Source organism: Mytilus galloprovincialis, chromosome 12 (genome assembly GCF_965363235.1).
Source record: "Mytilus galloprovincialis chromosome 12, xbMytGall1.hap1.1, whole genome shotgun sequence".
Taxonomy (NCBI): Eukaryota; Metazoa; Mollusca; class Bivalvia; order Mytilida; family Mytilidae; genus Mytilus; species Mytilus galloprovincialis.
The window spans coordinates 81,088,916-81,110,159 of record NC_134849.1 but is presented as its reverse complement, the minus strand read 5'-3'; the positions used below and the strand labels follow the sequence as shown (position 1 = coordinate 81,110,159).

Below are 21,244 nucleotides of genomic sequence, written 5' to 3'. Positions count from 1 at the left end.
ACGGGGTACTTTGATTGAGATACGTGCGGCTTAACAAGTTCTTAAAGGTAAAGTGGAAGAAGAGAGATTACTTTGACGAGTTATTTTGATTGAGATGCATGCGGCTTTACTAGTTCTTACAGGTAAAAAAGGGACGAAGAGAGACTACTTTGACGAGGTATTTGATAGAGATGCATGCGGCTTAACCAGTTCTTACAGGTAAAAAAGTGGAAGAAGAGAGACTACTTTGACGAGGTATTTTGATATGTGCATGTGGCTTAACTAGATCTTTCAGGTTAAAAAAGTGGAAGAAGAAAGACTACTTTGACGAGGTACTTGGATTGAGATACATGCGGCTTAACTAGTTCTTAAAGGTAAAAAAGGGACGAAGAGAGAATACTCTGACGGGGTACTTTGATTGAGATACATGAGGCTTGACTAGTTCTTACAGGTAAAAAAGGGACGAAGAGAGAATACTCTGACGGGGTACTTTGATTGAGATACATGCGGCTTAACTAGTTCTTAAAGATAAAAAAGGGACGAAGAGAGGCTACATTGACGAGGTATTTTGATTGAGATACATGCGGCTTTAACTAGTTCTTAAAGGTAAAAAAGGGACGAAGAGAGAATACTCTGACGGGGTACTTTGATTGAGATACATGCGGCTTTACTAGTTCTTACAGGTAAAAAAGGGACGAAGAGAGAATACTCTGACGGGGTACTTTGATTGAGAAACATGCGGCTTTACTAGTTCTTAAAGGTAAAGAAAGACGAAGAGAGGTTACTTTGACGAGGTATGTTGATTGAGATACATGCGGCTTAACTAGTTCTTAAAGGTAAATAAAGACGAAGAGAGGCTACTTGGACGAGGTACTTTGATTGAGATACATGCGGCTTAACTAGTTCTTAAAGGTAAAAAAGGAACGAAGAGAGGCTACTTTGACGAGGTATGTTGATTGAGAAACATGCGGCTTAACTAGTTCTTAAAGGTAAAGAGGGACGAAGAGAGGCTACTTTGACGGGGTACTTTGATTGAGATACGTGTGGCTTTACTAGTTCTTAAAGGTAAAAAAAGGACGTAGTGAGGCTACTTGGCCGAGGTATTTTGATTGAGATACGTGCGGCTTAACTAGTTCTTAAAGGTAAAAAATGAACGAAGAGAGACTACTTTGACAGGGTACTTTGATTGAGATACATGCGGCTTTACTAGTTCTTAAAGGTAAAAAAGGGACGAAGAGAGAATACTTTGACGGGGTACTTTGATTGAGATACATGCGGCATAACTAGTTCTTAAAGGTAAAAAAGGGACGAAGAGAGAATACTTTGACGGGGTACTTTGATTGAGATACATGCGGCTTAACTAGTTCTAAAAGGTAAAAAAGGGACGAAGAGAGAATACTCTGACGGGGTACTTTGATTGAGATACGTGCGGCTTAACTAGTTCTAAAAGGTAAAAAAGGGACGAAGAGAGAATACTCTGAGGGGGTACTTTGATTGAGATACATGCGGCTTTACTAGTTCTTAAAGGTAAAGAAAGGACGAAGAGAGGCTACTTGGACGAGGTACTTTGACTGAGATACATGCGGCTTAACTAGTTCTTAAAGGTAAAAAAGGAACGAAGAGAGACTACTTTGACGAGGTATGTTGATTGAGATACATGCCGCTTAAAAAAGGGACGAAGAGAGAATACTCTGACGGGGTACTTTGATTGAGATACATGCGGCTTTACTAGTTCTTAAAGTTAAAAAAAGGATGTAGTGAGGCTACTTGGACGAGGTATTTTGATTGAGATACGTACGGCTTACCTAGTTCTAAAAGGTAAAAAAGGGACGAAGAGAGACAACTTTGACGGGGTACTTTGATTGAGATACGTGCAGCTTAACTAGTTCTAAAAGGTAAAAAAGGGACGAAGAGAGACTACTTTGACGAGGTACTTTGATTGAGATACGTGCGGCTTCACTAGTTCTTAAACATGTTACAGGTAAAAAGGGACGAAGAGAGACTACTTTGACGATGTATTTTGATTGAGATACGGGTTGCTCAACTAGTTCTTAGAGGTAAAAAAGGGACGAAGAGAGGCTACTTTGACGAGGTATTTTGATTGAGATACATGCGGCTTAACTAGTTCTTAAAGGTAAAAAAGGGACGAAGAGAGACTACTTTGACGAGGTACTTTGATTGAGATACGTGCGGCTTTACTAGTTCTTAAAGGTAAAAAAGGGACGAAGAGAGACTACTTTGACGAGGTACTTTGATTGAGATACGTGCGGCTTCACTAGTTCTTAAAGGTAAAAAAGGGACGAAGAGAGACTACTTTGACGAGGTACTTTGATTGAGATACGTGCGGCTTCACTAGTTCTTAAACATGTTAAAGGTAAAAAAGGGACGAAGAGAGGCTACTTTGACGAGGTACTTTGATTGAGATACGTGCGGCTTAACTAGTTCTAAAAGGTGAAGAAGGATGAAGAGAGATTATGAACCATTTCTACTGGAATCATTATTTTTTGCCATCATTTCCCGTTTTGAGTATTCAGTCTTGGATATTTTAATATTCATTTTAATACCGTTTCAATAAAAGATTGTTTGTGCCACAAAAAAGTATTTAACAATAAAACTAACTCGAATTCCTACTTAAATTCACTTGACATTGCTGTTTTAAAAATGGAAGCAGTATTACAGTTTTTTTTAAAGTTCTGGAAGCGCAATTAAAATTAATTGAAGAACGAACTCAAATTAAATACCTCAAATCATAACTCTAAGTTTAACTTTCAACTTGAAATGCGACTCTAACTTGGAGCTTAAATCGAAATGTAAAAAACGAAACTTGAACTTATTAATAAACTCGAACTTTAGCTCGATATCTATCTTGAACGCGAAGCATAACTCCAATTTTAACTCAAACTGCAACTCGAACTTTAAGATCCGCTTGTGTAAAGTTCCGTGTACGTTGTTTTGGCAGCAATGTAGGGACCCCTGTTATTTCATAGTACGTAGAATAATTGTTGTAAGGGAGCTACCATTTTATTTCTAAGGGGGGTGAGAGGAAGGCTAAGATGTAAAATTTTGTCCTGCATTTTTTTAAGTGTAATCTCTGTCCTGTCTTTTAATTTTTCACTCTATTCGGTCCCCTACCCCACCCCCACCCCCCACCCCCACCTTTTTTTACTGAAATTATTCCACAGTCACCATTTTTTTTGCACGTGAACCAAAGACGACTGAACATGTACAAGAATTCGTTCGGTCTTTAATGCGCATGCGCTAGTAATTGTCCATATACAGCGATTACTTTTACTATAGATTTGTATGGGCAAATAGTTTTTATACCCGTATTACTTAATGTTAACATTTGAATTTCTTCTTCGCGTGGTTAAATATAGTTTCTTTAAGGTTTGAACTGTTTAATGATGTAAATTTTATGAAAATAAGATATTTTAAACATCCGTCACTTTTGATTTAAAATTTGCTACCATAAATAGCAAAGTAGCCCTTTTAATGTATACAGAGAAGGCATTGTTTTGCGAACCCCTGACATCTGTTTGCTTCAATAAAAAATAGTATTCGTTATTTTCTTATTTTCGCGTGGATATTTTAATAATCTCCAAAGACAGGAAAATAAAATGGTATTTTTGTCTAAAAATTAACATTTGAAATTCTCCCGTCTTTTTATGGTTGAAAATTGGAAACTGTCATGGAAAAGAGAATTTTACACGCTTGGATACGAAGTCATCGGAAAAAAACTTATACTTTTATGAATTAGTATGATTATATCTTTTAAGATTCTGATATACAATATAATTTTGAAGATATACATGTTTACTCTACATGTGACATTAAAGTAGAAATACTGGCAATACACAAGGTATACGTTTTTTTGTGTATTTTCCCCTTTTCAATCATGATAGAGGATAAAGTATACAAAGGAATCATTATGTTGAAAAGTGAACTTCCAACAATTAACAATCTCAATATATTTTTCATTACAATGACAAAAATAAATATGCTGGAAGCTTCCGAGAAAAACTTTGACAAAAGACTGGTGTAACGGATGCATGTCGAAATTAAAATCCTCCTTCTGATTTTAATTGAATAAAAGAATAAGCTTCAATCGTGACCATGCATAAACATCAATTGGATAAGGTTCTTTGGTTGCACCAGTTATATTTTTTAACAGAAAAAATGGCTATGATTTTTTAAATTATTAAAATTTCAATAATTATTATTTCATAATTTTTCCATAACCGTAAGTTAACTAACAACATTGTAGTAAATGTCTCCTGTAGTATATGTCTCTGCTAACAATAATGATTTATCTTCCCTGAAAAAAAAACCCACATATTAAACAGCCCAATACTCAGTAGTATGATAAAGTTTGAAATATGTTTTCACAGAAATATTTACTAATTAACTTTTTAACAACACATGTACTGCATAAACCTACACACCTCGGGATACCAATATTGATTTGTGTGAATCAAGTATCTTTGATTGTTCTCTACAGGGAGTGATGCGTGCATAAATATTATTAATTTTTCACACTTTTCTTATCATTTCAAGTTGAACACTTTCAGAGTTGTATCTTTGACGAGTTTTTGATTTGGCTAAGTTAGCTACATGTATTTTGGAGAAAAAAAAAACGTGTTTACTAAATACTTTGTCATAGTTGAGATCTGTTACATATATTCCTTTAGAAATAAACATTATTATGAAATAATCATTAAAACGAATATGAAAATAAATTAAAAAAATACTCAAAACTGTAATATATTTGGAAAAGTTTAATTCTTAAAAATCACACAATGGATTGTTACTTGAATACACAACGACTAAAATCATAAAATCTCGCATCATGGAGGTTTACATCTATTATGTCAAATAAAAGATACATGTATGCAACCTTTTAAAAGGTTTTACCATGAAAATCAAGTTATATTAACATTTGAAACCAGGAAGAGTTTAACCAAACAAATTGAAGTCAACAGGGCCGAATTTGTGTCCCTAGTAGTAGATGTTGTAAGAGACCAATATAACAAACAATATAATGAAATTATGTCCAGAATTGCAATATTTAAACAGTGACACTATAGATTGGTTTTGATTATAAAAATTGGATCTCTCTTTTAGAATCTACTATACTTTATGCAATATCATAATTTAATTTAAAAGATAAAATAAAATAAGGCCCAAGTGAGATAAAATAAACATACATTTTGTAGCTTCTGTAAGGAGTACAAATTGACTTTTCTTCCCTTTACACACGTATTACTCATTATAAACTTAAAGACAATGTAGACTTATAATTTAATCTTTTGTTAAGTGTTCATAGTTAAAACAACTGTCTTGCTTGAAGAACGGACAAATCACATTTTAAAAAATCTCTTTATTCGACAAAAAAAAATTGGAACTGTGAAACTGACATGTATGTTATGTTAGGTTGACGTTTTTTTCAACTGAGACCAATTGCATGCAATCCCATCAGAAATAATTATGGTTCACTTTTCACCGACATGCATGTTGCTTTGTTTTAACCAAGCTAGTTTTTAAAAAAATAAATCAGGCCGTTAGGTTTCTCGTTTGAATTGTTTTACATTGTCATTTCGGGGCTTTTTATAGCTGACTATAATTTCCGCAGTTGTTTAGTCATGACAGTCTTTCGAATCAATTTGTACGTGTCTGCTAAATGTAAAATGAAATTATAAAAAAAAATCCTAATGAAAACTTTTAGGATTAATGTATTTATATAACATTGACAATATCACTTAATGATTGTGATGCGTTCAAAGCGCTTTTCTGTATTTACCCTTATCAATATCCAAAGTTATAAAACACTATACAATTAATTGGTTAAAGGTGTCTTCTTAAAACTAAGGAATATATAAAGTATCAGTATGATGACCATAAAATCAGTAGGACATCATCGTTTACGAAGCAGTAACATAAAGGTGTTAATTCTGTTTATTTATGTTAACCTTACTATCTTTACATATAAAACATGTAAAAGATCGTAAACTGGAAATAGATATTCAACAAAATGTGATTACAAAATACTTTTTATTTATTTTTACCTCATGTATCGAAGAAGTGCAATCGATTTTTGTTTTAAATCATTCTCTATTTTAAACTTGCTAAATTTGCTGTTCAAAGATGAAAAAAGAAGCAAACTTTTCACAAAATTCGTTAATAGTTAAATTGAGTTAAGATGAGTTTAGAATTTTTCTCTGTACCGATGTAATGCATTGTCTGTATGAGACTCAAGATATATTTACTAAGTCCTTCAACCAGACATTGCAAAATACAATGTTTTAGGTGGGCAGATTTATTTCTTTTTTTGTCTTTTTTTTGTCTTATAAAATCAAATACTTTTCATTTTCTTAACAGAATTTGCTTGTTTAGAAAAGTGTTCAAAGATAAGAAAGAAGTATATTACACAATAATTACCCATCTCGTATAATAAAAACTAATTGAAATTATTATATATAAACCGTAATAATCCTAATTTGGTTCTAAACTCGGTTTTCTATTAAGATGACAAATTATTATTCTATTGGAATTAAGCGTGGACATCGCTCGTCAAACATTCAAAACCCGTTGTGATCCGATATTTAATTATTTATGTACACAAAGTCAAGTTGGCGTGCAAAAATCTCGTTTCCCTTTATAAGAAAATTGAGTTGCCTCCCCTTTTTTAGTACGAGTTGTCTTTCTTGCCCGAACTAATAGTTCAGTATGATCCCTATAAGACTAAGTTTTAAACGAATAAATATGTGCATCTGTTGTACCGTTCTTTCTGTGCTGTGTCTGATGACATTTAGCACCTGGTGTAAAACAAGAGAAAGTTCTAGTAAATATAGATGTTTATTTCTTGAAATCAGTAATCAAAGTGACCGTTGAAAACATAAATTGTTTCCATGCGGGCGTGGTCACATGATCACTGATTTCTTAACTTTCTCCAGTTTTCTTCTTCTTCTCTGTATTAGCTTCCTTTAAATAGGAACACCTCTAATATATATATTATTAGAGTATTTGGGGTAAATTTTGAAAGATTTTTTTCTGGTTGTATGTAGAGAAAAAAACCAATCAAAAATTACCTTGTAAAGCTCCCTTGACCACAACCTAATTTCACTGGTTGGTCAATAATCAAGTCATGGGTGACAGGTGTTATAAACAATTTCACACATGAGTAATAGGAAAAGGTTTTTTAACAAAAGCCTTAATTTACATGTAAGGTACATAATCCAAAGTAAATAATTTACCACTTACATGTCTCTTTGTTATCCGTCTTAATTACGTAATATAAATATTAAAGTTGTATGTCATTCTTCTTTATCAAAAATTAACATTCCAAAAATAATGTAACTTATGTAAGGAGAAATTTTAGAAAATAAAATTAAAAAAAATTTAAACTTCAAAATACTTTAACTCAAATTGTAAAAATTGAATAATTTTCACTTAAGTTTTGGTCTGTTATATTAAAATTTTGTCTTTGGCAATTCATAATTTTTCTATAACAACTCTTCCTCAACCTCACTAAGCTTTGTCCCAAAGCTTGAATTTGAAACATCATCTGAACTGATAAAATAAGAATAATAATTATATATATATACATGTAAAAAGAATAAAAGTATGATAAACACAATTTAAAAGTTCATATAGAGTCAATGTTTATATATCACAATCATGTGAATGTAGCCTGTTTTGTGATCTAATGCCCATAAAATACTTATGTAAAAAAAGTTAAAAATACATATATGTATGGTCATAATTGCAGACATTCATTCAATAAGACACTTCCAAAATTTCAAAGGATGTATGTTAATACACTTGTAACGGGGAGGCACTGAGGTATTGCTTGTTTGCAAATATGCATTCACTTAATATTGTCATTTTGCATAAGAGGAGGGATATTAACACTTCACACTAAAATATGTGTGTTTTAAAAATAGTACTGATGCAGTTTTCCAATAATGAAAAATCAAGTAAACCAGGTGCTTTAGTGCAACAGAAAGTCAAAGTACCAATAAATTTTCATATTAATAGACATATCTAACAATATAAAATTCAAATAGAAAATAGAAAATGAACGATTCATTATATGCTCACTTCTTGCAAGCCCATGCTCTGCAATCTCATGATCTGCAATCTCTAGATCTGCAATCTCTATGTTATAATGTAATCTAAAAATATGTTTAATATAACTGTGTTCTAAATCCTACAAAAAGAAATAAACTAAACATTAATACACTCTAAACTCCTCCACTTTGGCTCTCGGTAACATTTTACTGAACACTTAACTTCATCTTACATAACTATAACATTGGAATGGATTCTAGTTTCTCAGGACACTAAATTGCTAAAATAAAAAAAGTGATGATTAGTCGAATGAGCACGGCCGTACTCTAGCACTACTGACAACAAAACACATATGCATTCTGTTAGGTTTGACTTCACATCATAATTTGCCTATTAAATTTCTGAAATTAGAAAAAAAATGTTAATCAAAGGGTCAAATAATTTAAGAAAGGTCCACTGCGCAGATTCGAAACTTCAGTTCAATCCAGATTATTTGCATGTAAGTGAGTTATTCGCCTTTAAAGCTTTATCTGTGTTATTCCAGTAAATTTGTACAGTAATTTGTTTTCACCTATGGCCTTGTAAAATATTTCCTCTGTTTTCTCCTCCTTCCTTTTTTTGTTTTCCTCGTAAAGTATTCATGTATCAATCCCTCTCCAATATTCTGTTTTGGTTCCCATGTCGGTTTGGAACCATCTTTCCATTTCACAAGAAAATACTGTATTCCTCTTGTTTTCCTTGTATTTAGTAGTGTCTCAACCTCATGAAACGTATCATCAATAACATTGTTCGGTTCATCTCCATTATCACTGTCGGTTTCTGAATCTGTACTCTCATTGTCTGCAATTTGATCATCTTGATCATTATCTGCTGTTTAAGGTTGGTTATTTTGCGCATCAGGTGGATTATCTGGAACTGGACGTTCTGGAGCTTGTGGCGGGTCACGGAAATCAGTGGGATCTACATATTGCCTAAGATTGCTCGCATTGACCATAGCTTTAACTTCCTTCTGGTCACTGCAGCGTCTTAATTTATATGTGAAATTCGGCCCACAATCAGTTATGTAATAAGGACCATTAAATTTATCAACTAATTTTGGTGAACGACCGACTGGGACTACATGTTCTTTAAGTAAAACTTTATCTCTAAGCCTAAATTCTGGAATTTTGGTATTTTTGTCGTATCGTTCTTTCATTTTTGCTTGTTTAAGCTTAATATTTTCAGCAGCCAAATCTTGGGTAATTTTGAAAAATTGTTATAGAAAAATTATGAATTGCCAAAGACAAAATTTTAATATAACACATCTTACAAACAAGTTTAAGAGCAAAACGGTAAAATATATTTTTGGAAATATGTTAATAATTTTTAGTTATGATTTATCAATTAGTTGTTGCTTAAAACGTCCAGTGGCAAATATTTAATACATATTCAGAACGAGAAACCATCAGTCCCAAATAGGTTGGCCGGTCGGAATGAAGGACGGGAAACTTGAACCCCTTACGAATTTGTTTCAAGTGTTATTTCAAGTGCAGAGGGCCAACCTACTTTCTCTACACGAAGCTTCGATTCTGACCGGATGTGGCAGGGTATTTATACATCCCCGCCCTGTCAAACGGACACCTCCCTTCATCAAGGGTTAAAGTTTCTGCCGGAACGGGAGAAGTCCAGGTGACCATATTTCCGTGCCCCAGTCAACATTGTCAACCTTTGAGATGTTTGTAGTTATGACTCAGCATCATGTGCAATAAATTGTCAAAATGCATGTTTTTTCATCGATTATCGCAGACCCCCCTTTTTGAAATTAATAGCCTTGAACTTACTAAAATCAGAGAGAGATCATATACACATGCATGTAAAATTAAAATTCAGAATGGAAATGGGGAATGTGTCAAAGAGACAACAACCCGACCATAGAACAGACAACAGCAGAAGGTCACCAACAGGTTTCAATGCAGCGAGAAATTCCCGCACCCGGAGGCGTCCTTCAGCTGGCCCCTAAACAAATATATATACTAGATCAGTGATAATGAAATATGTCTCTGCTAAAATATACAATCTCCCTTTCTTTTATGAATGAAATATTGTAATATTATCTGGTGTATGTTCAATTATAATCACTTAACGGCATTTTTAATTGGTTCAAATAAATACATATGTGTATATTCACAGGCACTTGTCTCAGAAATTTTTTCCCCCTATATACCTTATTAAGTGCCTGTGTGTATATTGTATCATGCAATGAATGGTATTGTAATACATTCTAGATACCCGTATGTAAAAATGACTTAGCGACAGTCGTTATGTATGTGTGTTTACATATGAAACGAAAGTGGAAATTCATTTTAACCAAGTGGACAATTGTTTTTTAAAGGTAATTTTAGTTATTTCTGATAATATATGTATTGATTATTAAGACATTAATTTAAGTATCTTATAATCTATATTTGTGTGTTACACGATTTAATCTTCTTTTTTTTTTGAAGAATATCATAGGCTCTGATTGTACTGATTAATAAAAATAGGGGCGTACCAAGGAGGCACCTTATGGCCGAACATTGGGTTGTATGTGCATTTCTCAGGCTTTTAACTGTCGGGTCCCCTGTTTTTTTTAATGTGCCCCTCTGGCCCCCCTCCATTTTTGAAAGTCCTGGATCCGCCACTTGTGAAAGGTATCATATGTTACACATATAGGCCTTCCCTTTGGGGACCTCATTCGGAAATTATTAAAAAATATTGTATTGGTATATGGCACTTGTAACAAGTTAGCCTACTCTTTTGATCAACTTTCTTTTAGTAATTAAAAACATTGCTACATGTATCTGGTCGTAAGGGCCATACTTCCTTGTAATGCTCAGCGGATCCAGGGGTAGGGTTCCGGGGGTTGGAACCCCCCTTTTTCAAGTTTTGGGACGATCAATGCATTTGAATGGGGACATATAGTTGGAACCCCCCCCCCCTTTTTAAAATGACTGGTCCGACCCTGTTTAAATCTGGTCGTAAAGGAATACTTCCTTGTACTGGCCCCATATCTGTTTCCTTGGTATACAAAAATAAATATGTAATAGTATCAAAGACTACTGCCAGGACTAATTTGCCAGTAGGACAACGTTTCAAGTAATTAGTTTACTAAGTTATTTAACTCAATTCATAGTAAACCAAATAGAAAAGATGGACTTCTTAGTACAAAATTTTGGTGTAAGATGCACATATTTATTTATTTATAAACTAGTCGAACAGGTTTTTCAATCGTCTTTGGTTACCGTCCCAATGATTTGTAATAGCTATATAAGTCTTCTTTCAATAGGAAGCTAACAAAGATAAAGGTATTTAAAGGTCCATCTAACAAAGAAGTAAGCATAACGTCCTTATTGATTGTACACGCACAGGTATCCATTGACTATAACATTTAAAACTGATCCAGACAGGTTAACTAGACACAGATTATTGATTTATTTCCTTTGCATGCAACCCTAAACATCAGTAGCATGAGTCTGAGAATTTTTTTTCGATCAAAAGGGGAAAGATTGTACGCTCTAGACGTCTCCGCAGGCCTGGGTCCGCCACTGCAGATCACTGCAACTGCAACCTCTTCTTCTTCCAGGTAAGGAACCGGATTCCAGTGGCGGATGTGGGGGTCCACTGGCTGCCTAAGAGGGGGCCCGATCCCGTCACGCTTCAGTGATTCCCTATATAATCAATCAAATTTTATTCTCAAAAGGGGGGCTAAATTCGCCTCTGGATTCAAAACTGAATGTTATTGGTTCCGCGCGAAAAAAAACCCTCATCTGACTTAAGATTTTCCGGAGAAACAACTCCTGAAACGAGTTGTATATTATACGCACCCGTTTCGCGCCCCTGACAAAAATATGTTTCCTGTGAAAGAAAGGGTAAAACATACGATTTTAGTAAAACCTACTCAAAGATATACAGAGGTATTGTGAGAACACAGATAATTCAATTAAGATATAAGACGGACGTCCATGTTGTCTTGGTTCCAATCCGGGTCCGTTCGCCTAAATTCACGTTCGCTCCATTCTCGTTCACACCCACAGGCACTTGTTTCTATCCATACGAAGGTCGACTATCCATATAAATAGAAGAAGGTGGCTAACGAAAATATTTGTGGGGACTATGAAATTAGTTTAGTGTTAAAGGAAAATATTCACTGAATCGATTCATATAAGGTAGGGATTTTTTAGCATTAAGTTGAAGGGTAGAAAAAGCGTCCCAAGCGGAGACTGTCGTGACCTAAAAAAAATTTCGTTAGCCACCTTCTTCTATTTATATGGATAGTCAACCTTCGTATGGATAGAAAAAAGTGCCTGTGTTCACACCCCACACGTTCACATCAAAGGATTTGTGCTGAATAAGGGAGCTACCATTTGATTTTTATGGGGGGGGGGCTAGGATGAAATTTGAAAAAAAAATAGGCAGGACAGGAGTTTTGAGTTAAAAAAAAGGCAGGATGAGACACAAAAACGTTATGTAAAAAAAGTCACGATAAACTAAAAAAAAAAAAAACAGGACCGGATAGAGTGAAAAAAATAAAAAGGCAGGACAGAGATTACAACTAAAAAAAAAGGCAGGACAAAATTTTTCATCCTAGCCCCCCCCCCATAAAAATCAAATGGTAGCTCCGTAAGTTTGAAAGCTTAATTTATTTTAATCGTCCTTTTGATAGTGTTTTTTTTATTAAATAAAGAAAATTTTTTATTTTTTTATTCCGGGATGATTCCAGGTGTTTACAAATGGGCCCCTTGAATATCAAATTGGGAATTTTTTATCCCAATTGGGATTTTTTTATGCATACAATATAAGACGAAATAATATATAATTTTCCTGTAAAAACGGAAAATGAATATTAAGTTAATTTCTTCTGTACACTGATTGAAGAAATTATTGGATTCAGACCAGGGAAGTTGTAATACATGAATATCATTGCATATGATGCACTATAATCTTAACTTTGGTAAATGAGGCCTATTACAAAAAACATATATACCACAAGTACCAGCTAACATAAACCTATGGCAGGCCGTTTAGCTATTTATTCGAATTTCAAATTATCTCATAATATATACGATATCTCATATAATATATAAGATTTATTTAAGATATCTGAAAGTATATGAAATATCTTATAAATATGTTTTGTATAAGATATCTTATATAGTTCATTGGATATCATATTAAGAATATTATATGAGATATCTTATAAACTACATGTATAAGACATCTCATAAATTATTTCAGATATCTCGTGAACTATATAAGATATCTTATAAACTTTATAAGATATCTTTCAAACTATATCAAATATCCAATGAACTATTATATAAGATATCTTATAAAGTTTATGAGATATCTTGAAGTTAGATTAAATAGCAAAACGGCTTGCCATATTAACCAGTGAAAATTTTTTAAATGTATTTCAAATAGAACTGGCCAATTGTTGAATTAAGAAAAGCAATTACAAAAGTATATATATATATGCTTAATTGATAAGTTATTTAAAGCAATTGAACCAGTGAACTTTAAAATTATATGGATCATTTTCATTTCTTTTGAAACAGTTCCATTATGATGACATCGTATTTCAGGGGTCGGGGGGGGGGGGGGGGGGGTGTTCTCATTTCATGAATGGTCTATCATCAACATTATTTTCAAAAACGCTCAAACTTTTGTCTTTTGCGGAAAAAAGAGCAAAATATAAAATAATTTCTTTTACAAAACAAGTTTTAATCAACATAACCGGCTCTGCTGGGCGATCTGCTTTTGTTTTGACACCCATTTTGACAAAAAGCATATTTTTGTCAACCTGCTGAGCGATCTACTTTTACGAGACCACATACGCTCATAACATTTTAACTTCAATTGAATCCGCCCGCTAAAATTGTTTACCTCATGTTGACATAATTTAATCGTTGTTAATAAAATGCGATCATAGTCAGCATTTTTATCCGGATTTTCATGATTTTACTATGTTTTGACTACAAACTATGAAAAATTATAGTTGCCGTAATAGGAAACTTTTCCGGAAATACCGATTTTTGTTTTATTTTCCTGAATTGGGAATTAATATTGACAAACATTTTTTTGGGGCCGCTGGCCGATTTAAGGGCCGTTAAGCGGCCCTAAACTATATAGTGGAATCATCCCTGTTATTGTTTAAAATAAAATAGTGACATTCTAAAAACGTAAACAGGTTTTCTTTTGTGAATTATTTGGACAGAATTGATAATAAATATTGTCATGATAAAAAAATGGCGGATCCAGAAATTTTCATAAGGGGGGGGGGGGGGGAGGGGCACTGACTGACCAATAAAATAAATCATAATTAATATATCAGTCAGGGGTACTACATTTTACTTGTAAAAGTCATTTTTATTTACTTGAAGAAGTAAATTTTTTTTACACATTTAAGTTAATTATAATGTTAAATAATCTCCCCTTAATTTTCTGAAAAATTCACTGGTATATTAAGTAAATTTTTCTTACAATCCCACAAACATTCTTAAGTTTTGCGATGTAAAATCATGCTTTAATGATTTTTCCCAGGTTAGCTCATAATTTTTTATTAGAGTTCAATGTTTCATCTCATTAATTCAACAAAGAAACTGTTTGCAAAGATCTTAAGTATTTGCTCAAGGCCTTCAAAAATTGCTCCTTGGGGACTTGTAAATGAGCAGTGTTCTGAAGATAACAGACAAATGGGATTTTCATTGTCTGTGAAATTACACTTTGATGATTAGCAAAGACATCTGCAAAGGGCAGACAATTTAAAATTCTATTAGAGTAAAGAAATTCTTAGAATTCAAGAAAGGAGATAGGATGACTTTTTTAACTTAGCTGTATCCTTACTAATGGAAAAAGCTAGGAAAGGATGTTTTAAGATTAAGAAAACAATTGGATTGGATAATCCTTGTAAACTTTTAGAAAAATTATTTGATTCATTAGTAAGCCCCATATTGCTGTATTGTAGCGAGATTTGGGGTGTTTTTGATAATTCGGGAGACAATTCCATTTAGGAAAAATTTCATATGAAATTCATAAAAGAAATTCTAGGTGTTCATTGTAAAGCAATTAATGCTGCTTGTAGAGCTGAACTTTGTAGGTTACCGTTATGCTCAAAAATATCATTTTCTTGTATTAAGTTTTATGATCATATTTTAAGGTCTGAAAACACACTTATATCCAAAGTTTTTCTGGCAACTGAAAAAAATAACCCCTAGACAAAGAAACTTTATTCTATTTTTAACAATCTAGGATTTTCAAACCTAGCTGGGGGAAACTTTTCTATCAAACAATATCTACCAAGTATTAATTTAAACAACGAGTGATTGATCAGTGCACACAGGATCAATCATCAAAAATTCATGATTCATCAAAACTAAAATTTTACCAACAATTTCATAATTCAAAGCAGCGTAGTTCTTATGTTGATGTTCTAAGTAATAGATTAGAAAGGTCATCTCTGTGTAAAATTAGATTGAGTGCACACAATCTTGCTATTGAAAAGGGGCGATATTTAGGTTTACCCACCGATGAAGGAGTTTGTAATGTATGTAAATCAGGTGAGGTAGAAGATGAAAATAACTTTTTACTGAAATGTGAAATTTTTTCCAACTATAGAATTAACTTTAAAAATAAGATATTAAATATACTTCCTACATGTTGTAGTGAAAATCAGCTAAATATTAATAGTTGTATTAATAGTAATTCTTTAAAAGTCCTGAAAGTGACTAGTTCTTATATATATAAATGTCTGGTGTATAGATTTTAGCTTCTTAATTATAACATATTGAACTACTAATGTTGTATTCATTGTAATTGTGTTTGTGCCAATAAAATATTTGTATTTATTTGTATTTGTATACAAGTAAAAAATTCTGAATGTCTAAGGGACATAACTAAGCCATTTCTTTTTACCTATACATATACATGTACAAGCAACTAAAATTCACTTGTACAAGTATCCTACAAATTATTGTATATGTGTATATTTATTTTAACTCCCTCAAGTAAATAAAAATTACTTGTATAAGTAGTACCTCTGACTATTAATCATCTAATCACAGTCAAAAAATATATTTCATTAAAAAAAATCACGAATTTTTATTCATTAAAATATATAAATATTTTGATATATATGTATCTAAAAAAAATCTAATTCAACCAGCATTTGAATAAAAAAGGGTGCGAACGTAGCCAAGGGGCGAACGTGTGGGGGAATGTGTTTTGGGAGCGAACCATAAGAACATATGGATGGACCCCCCCCCCCCTTTAACCTGGGTTGGAACACCCTTTTAAAAATGGATCGATAATTGAATATTTATTGAATATTCTGTAATAATGAGTTGACCAAATCCCGAGATGGTACAAGTCTTGACCACTGCTATACATGGTTATATAATATAAAAGGATTGGAGTGATTTTTATCAGATACATCATCACGTTTGTGTAAAAGAATTATCAGCTGGTTATATGAGCCTGATTTATAGATACAGTGACATGACACAAAAATAACTCCCATTAGACAGCCTGGCTAATAATTCAGTGACATGACACAAAAATAACTCCCATTAGACAGCCTGGCTAATAACATAGTGACATGACACAAACATAACTCTCATTAGACAGCCTGGCTAATAATACAGTGACATGACACAAACATAACTCCCATTAGACAGTCTTGCTCATAATACAGTGACATGACACAAAAATAACTCCCATTAGACAGCCTTGCTAATAAGGCAATGACATGACACAAACATAACTCCCATTAGACAGCCTGGCTAATAATACAGTGACATGACACAAACATAACTCCCATTAGACAGCCTGGCTAATAATACAGTGACATGACACAAAAATAACTCCCATTAGACAGCCTGGCTAATGATACAGTGACATGACACAAAAATAACTCCTATTAGACAGCCTGGCTAATAATACAGTGACATGACACAAAAATAACTCCCATTAGATAGCCTGGCTAATAATACAGTGACTGACACAAACATAACTCCTATTAGATAGCCTGGCTAATAATACAGTGAGATGACACAAACATAACTCCCATTAGACAGTCTTGCTCATAATACTGTGACATGACACACAAATAACTCCCTTTAGACAGCCTGGCTAATAATACAGTGACATGACACAACATAACTCCCATTAGACAGTCTTGCTCATAATACAGTGACATGACACAAAAATAACTCCCTTTAGACAGCCTGGCTAATGATACAGTGACATGACACAAAAATAACTCCCATTAGACAGCCTGGCTAATAATACAGTGACATGACACAAAAATAACTCCCATTAGACAGCCTTGCTAATAACAGGCCTTCATGCTATTATGAATTTGTCCTAAAAACTTCTACACCAAGCTATGTATGGTATATATACAGAAGGTTAATATATCTCTTTCATTCATGACAAGATACTTGTTACAAGCTAAAAAAAGTATATAATACATAATATATTCAGAAATGGTTCAACTGATATTCATCTGAAACTGTAATTGAGCTATTTTATATTTTCAGTTTAAAGATCTACTGTTCGTTTTTATTTGATTCAAGTCCAGTCGGTTGAATACACGTTTAGTAAAGGTAAGTGAATATTATAGTCCAATTGTTTTGAATCGATAAGTTATTTATTTTATCAAATGAAATTCAATTGACAATGTTAAAATGCTTAAAGGGGAGATAATAAAGAGCTAACAGGATTAACATTTTGCACTCATCTACTTTTGTTATTCATGTATATATGGGAATCAAAAAAATATGTGACATAATTACATAATTACTTAACTAACATGTCTAACAAAACATTGCAATCATTACAATGTAAATTGCTTAAAAAATAAGAGTTTTCGACTATGAAGTTAACTTGGGATATTTATGTCAATGACTGAGGCAGCAACCATTCAATGAAAGAGGTCAAAATTGTATTGAATCATTGACAATCATTTTTAAACTATAAGTGGGTTTGTACTTACATTCATGAGCAACACAAGTGCCACATGTGGAGAAGGATCTGCTTACCGTTCCTGAGCACCTGAGATCACCCCAAAATTTTGGTGGGGTTTGTGTTGCTCAGTCTTAAGGTTTTCATTTCTCTACCGACAAAGTGGTAGGGGACTTTAGGTTTGCACTAAGTCAGTCTGTCTGTCCATCCATCAGTCCAGCCAATCAGTTTTCCAGTTTTTATACGCCGTCAAAATTTTGACGGGCTATTGGGGGGGGGGTTTACATGTCGCACCGTATAGATCTCAGAAACTATTTATGATTATTGCATAAAACTTCACACACTTGTTAGTTATATTAATCTGAAGATCTGTATACTTTTTCGTGATGATTCTTTATTTTATTTTTGAGTTATATAAATTGAATTTTTATTGAGCTTTTTGGTAAAAAAACATATAAAACATGTTGTGAGCATTTTTTTTCTGTCTCTTATATAAACTTCCTATTGAGCAGGAATAAGGATGAGCCAGGATATCCTGAACAACCCCCGTGTTATTCCAAAAACATTTTTTGATGTTTTTTTCACAAGACGACGGGCGTATCATGCGCTCGTGGCGCAGCTGTTTATTAGTCCCCTACCGACGAAGGCGAAGACGACTTTAGGTTTGCGCGCTGTCCATCTGTCTGTCCATCTGTCAGTCCGGCAAATCAATTTTCCAAACTTTTTTTCTTCATGCTTGAAGATATTGATTTGATATTTGGTGTATTGTTTTATCATGACAAGTTACAGGTCAAGTTTGATTTTCACGATTCTGGCTTTTCTCCATGTTCAGGTAAAGCCCTTTCTCTAGAATTAAATTTTTGATGAAATACAATGTACTAATTAATTACTAAATTTCTGTTCAAAGGAAAATAACTCATTTTTTAAAAGACATTGTATAAAGATAAATGACATTTTGTATTTTTCCTTTTCTTTAGTAAATTGTTTGAAGAATTAAGTGGTAGGTTTTTGTCTCGCTTGACGGAGTCAAATTATTATTTGTCCCCGCCCCTTCAGTTATGGTCTATTGACTTTGAAACTTTTGCTTTGTTTTCATGTATTAGTTTGTGATTAGGTCAGTTTATGGGGTACCACTAGTGGTAAGTTAATGATAATTGGTATGCAGTTGTTTAAGCATTAGCATATCTCATTTCCATTGAGATGATTTGGCCCCGCCCCCTCAGTAATGGTCTATTGACTTTGAAATTTTTGCTTAATTTTCATGTATTAGTTTGTGATTAGGTCAGTTTATGGGGAACCAATAGTGGTAAGTTAATGATAATTGGTATGCAGTTGTATAAGCATTGGCATATCTTATTTCTATGGAGAATATTTGGCCCCGCCCCCTCAGTCATGGTCTATTGACTTCGAAATTTTTGCTTAGTTTTCATGTATTAGTTTGTAAATAGATCGATTTATGGGGAACAACTAGTGGTAGGTCAATGATATTAGGTATGCAGTTGTATTAGCATTGGCACATCTCATTACCATAGAGATTGTTTGAACCCGCCCCCTCAGTTATGGATTATTGACTTTGAAATTTTGCTTAGTTTACATGTATTAGTTTGTGTAAAGGTTTGTTTAAAGGGAACTACTTATGATAAGTCAATGGTATTTGGTATGCAGTTGGCACATCTCATTTCAATGGAGATTGTTTAGCCATGTACCTTCAGTCATGGTTCATTGACTTTGAATATTTGCAAAACTTACATGTTAAAGTGTTGCTATTTTAATTTCAACATTTGCATTATCGAAATTACAACAAAGCGAGACATATCTCTGTGATAACAGTTTATTTTGTTATTTTATGTAGTTTACACCATGACAAGTTATAGATCAAGTTAGAATTTTGTTCCATTACAATGATTTTTTTAACCGGTAGGTGACTATGTGTTGCCATGCTTGTTTTCTTTGTGCTTGAAGATATTGATTTGATATTTGGTATATAGTTTTATCATGACAAGTTACAGATCAAGTTCAAATTTGTTCCAGTCTGATTATTTTGTGCAGAGTTATGGTCCTTGGACTTCGAAAATTTACTTAAATAATCAGTTTTCTACACTTTTTGTCTTCATGCTTGAAGATATTGACTTGATTTTTGTTATATAGTTTACACCATGACAAGTTATAGATCAAGTTAACATTTTGTTCCAGTACAATGATTTTTTAAATGGTACGGGACTATGTATGCCACGCAATAATGTCAGAATTCTTGTTTATTTTGTGTATTGTGTACTGTTGTTTGTTGGTGTTTTCTTTTTAGCCTAATTGTCTTTAGTTTGAACATCTATTATTTGTATTTTTTAGATCCTTGTCCAGTCAATGTGATCCTTGTCCAGTCAATGTGATCCTTGTCCAGTCAATGTGATCCTTGTCCAGTCAATGTGATACTTGTCCAGTCAATGTGATCCTTGTCCAGTCAATGTGATACTTGTCCAGTCAATGTGATCCTTGTCCAGTCAATGTGATACTTGTCCAGTCAATGTGATCCTTGTCCAGTCAATGTGTATATAGGTAAGTGTACATTATATGTGAACTATATAGGATCATTTACTTTTGAAATTTGTTTCCAATGTAAAATGTGAGCTATATCTCAATGAGACAGCAACCCAACAAAGCAAGTATGGTGATGTATACAGGTCAATATATAGTCAACAAATTGAAAATAACCTCATATGACAAGGTCCTCATTTTAATGAAGCGGGCCATTAAATTTAGGAATTATATTTATGGCAATGATATTATTCAGGCTCATTTTAATTTTCTGATGAGGTGAACACAAAGAAATTATTTGTGGAAAACTTTGCTATGTATTCTAACCAAATTAAAATCGTAAAAAATAGCATTTGTGTTTCACCCATCAGAAAATGAAAACGACCCTCACGAAAATCATGGCCAGATAAACAAAAAAACTTCAGACTATTTCTACATCTTAAGGTTTTTTTTTTTTTAAATCGCTCATAAAGTAATATTTTTTGTTGAAAAATATTGATTTTAGATGAAATGATAGGACATGTTTTTATTGGGAACTCACTTTTGTCAACTATCTGTACCTTTATTGTAAGTTTATTTTATTGAAACAGGAAGATAACCCACAAACATTGATATGTTTATAGGAAGCAGGGAGATAACCCACAAACGATATGTTTATACAGGGAGATAACACACAAACATTGATTTG

General features: G+C 33.1%; 1 protein-coding gene across 1 annotated transcript in view; it reads left to right on the top strand.

Annotated features, from left to right (window-relative positions):
• Window positions 1–10,309: 10,309 nt before the first annotated feature.
• LOC143053777 (uncharacterized) overlaps window positions 10,310–21,244 on the top strand; it is a 65,667-nt gene continuing 54,732 nt past the window's right edge. The window contains exons 1-3 of the mRNA XM_076226558.1: window positions 10,310–10,417; window positions 17,601–17,666; window positions 20,371–20,577. The gene's annotated coding sequence lies outside the window, so the exon portion shown is untranslated. The remainder of the gene's footprint in view (window positions 10,418–17,600; window positions 17,667–20,370; window positions 20,578–21,244) is intronic.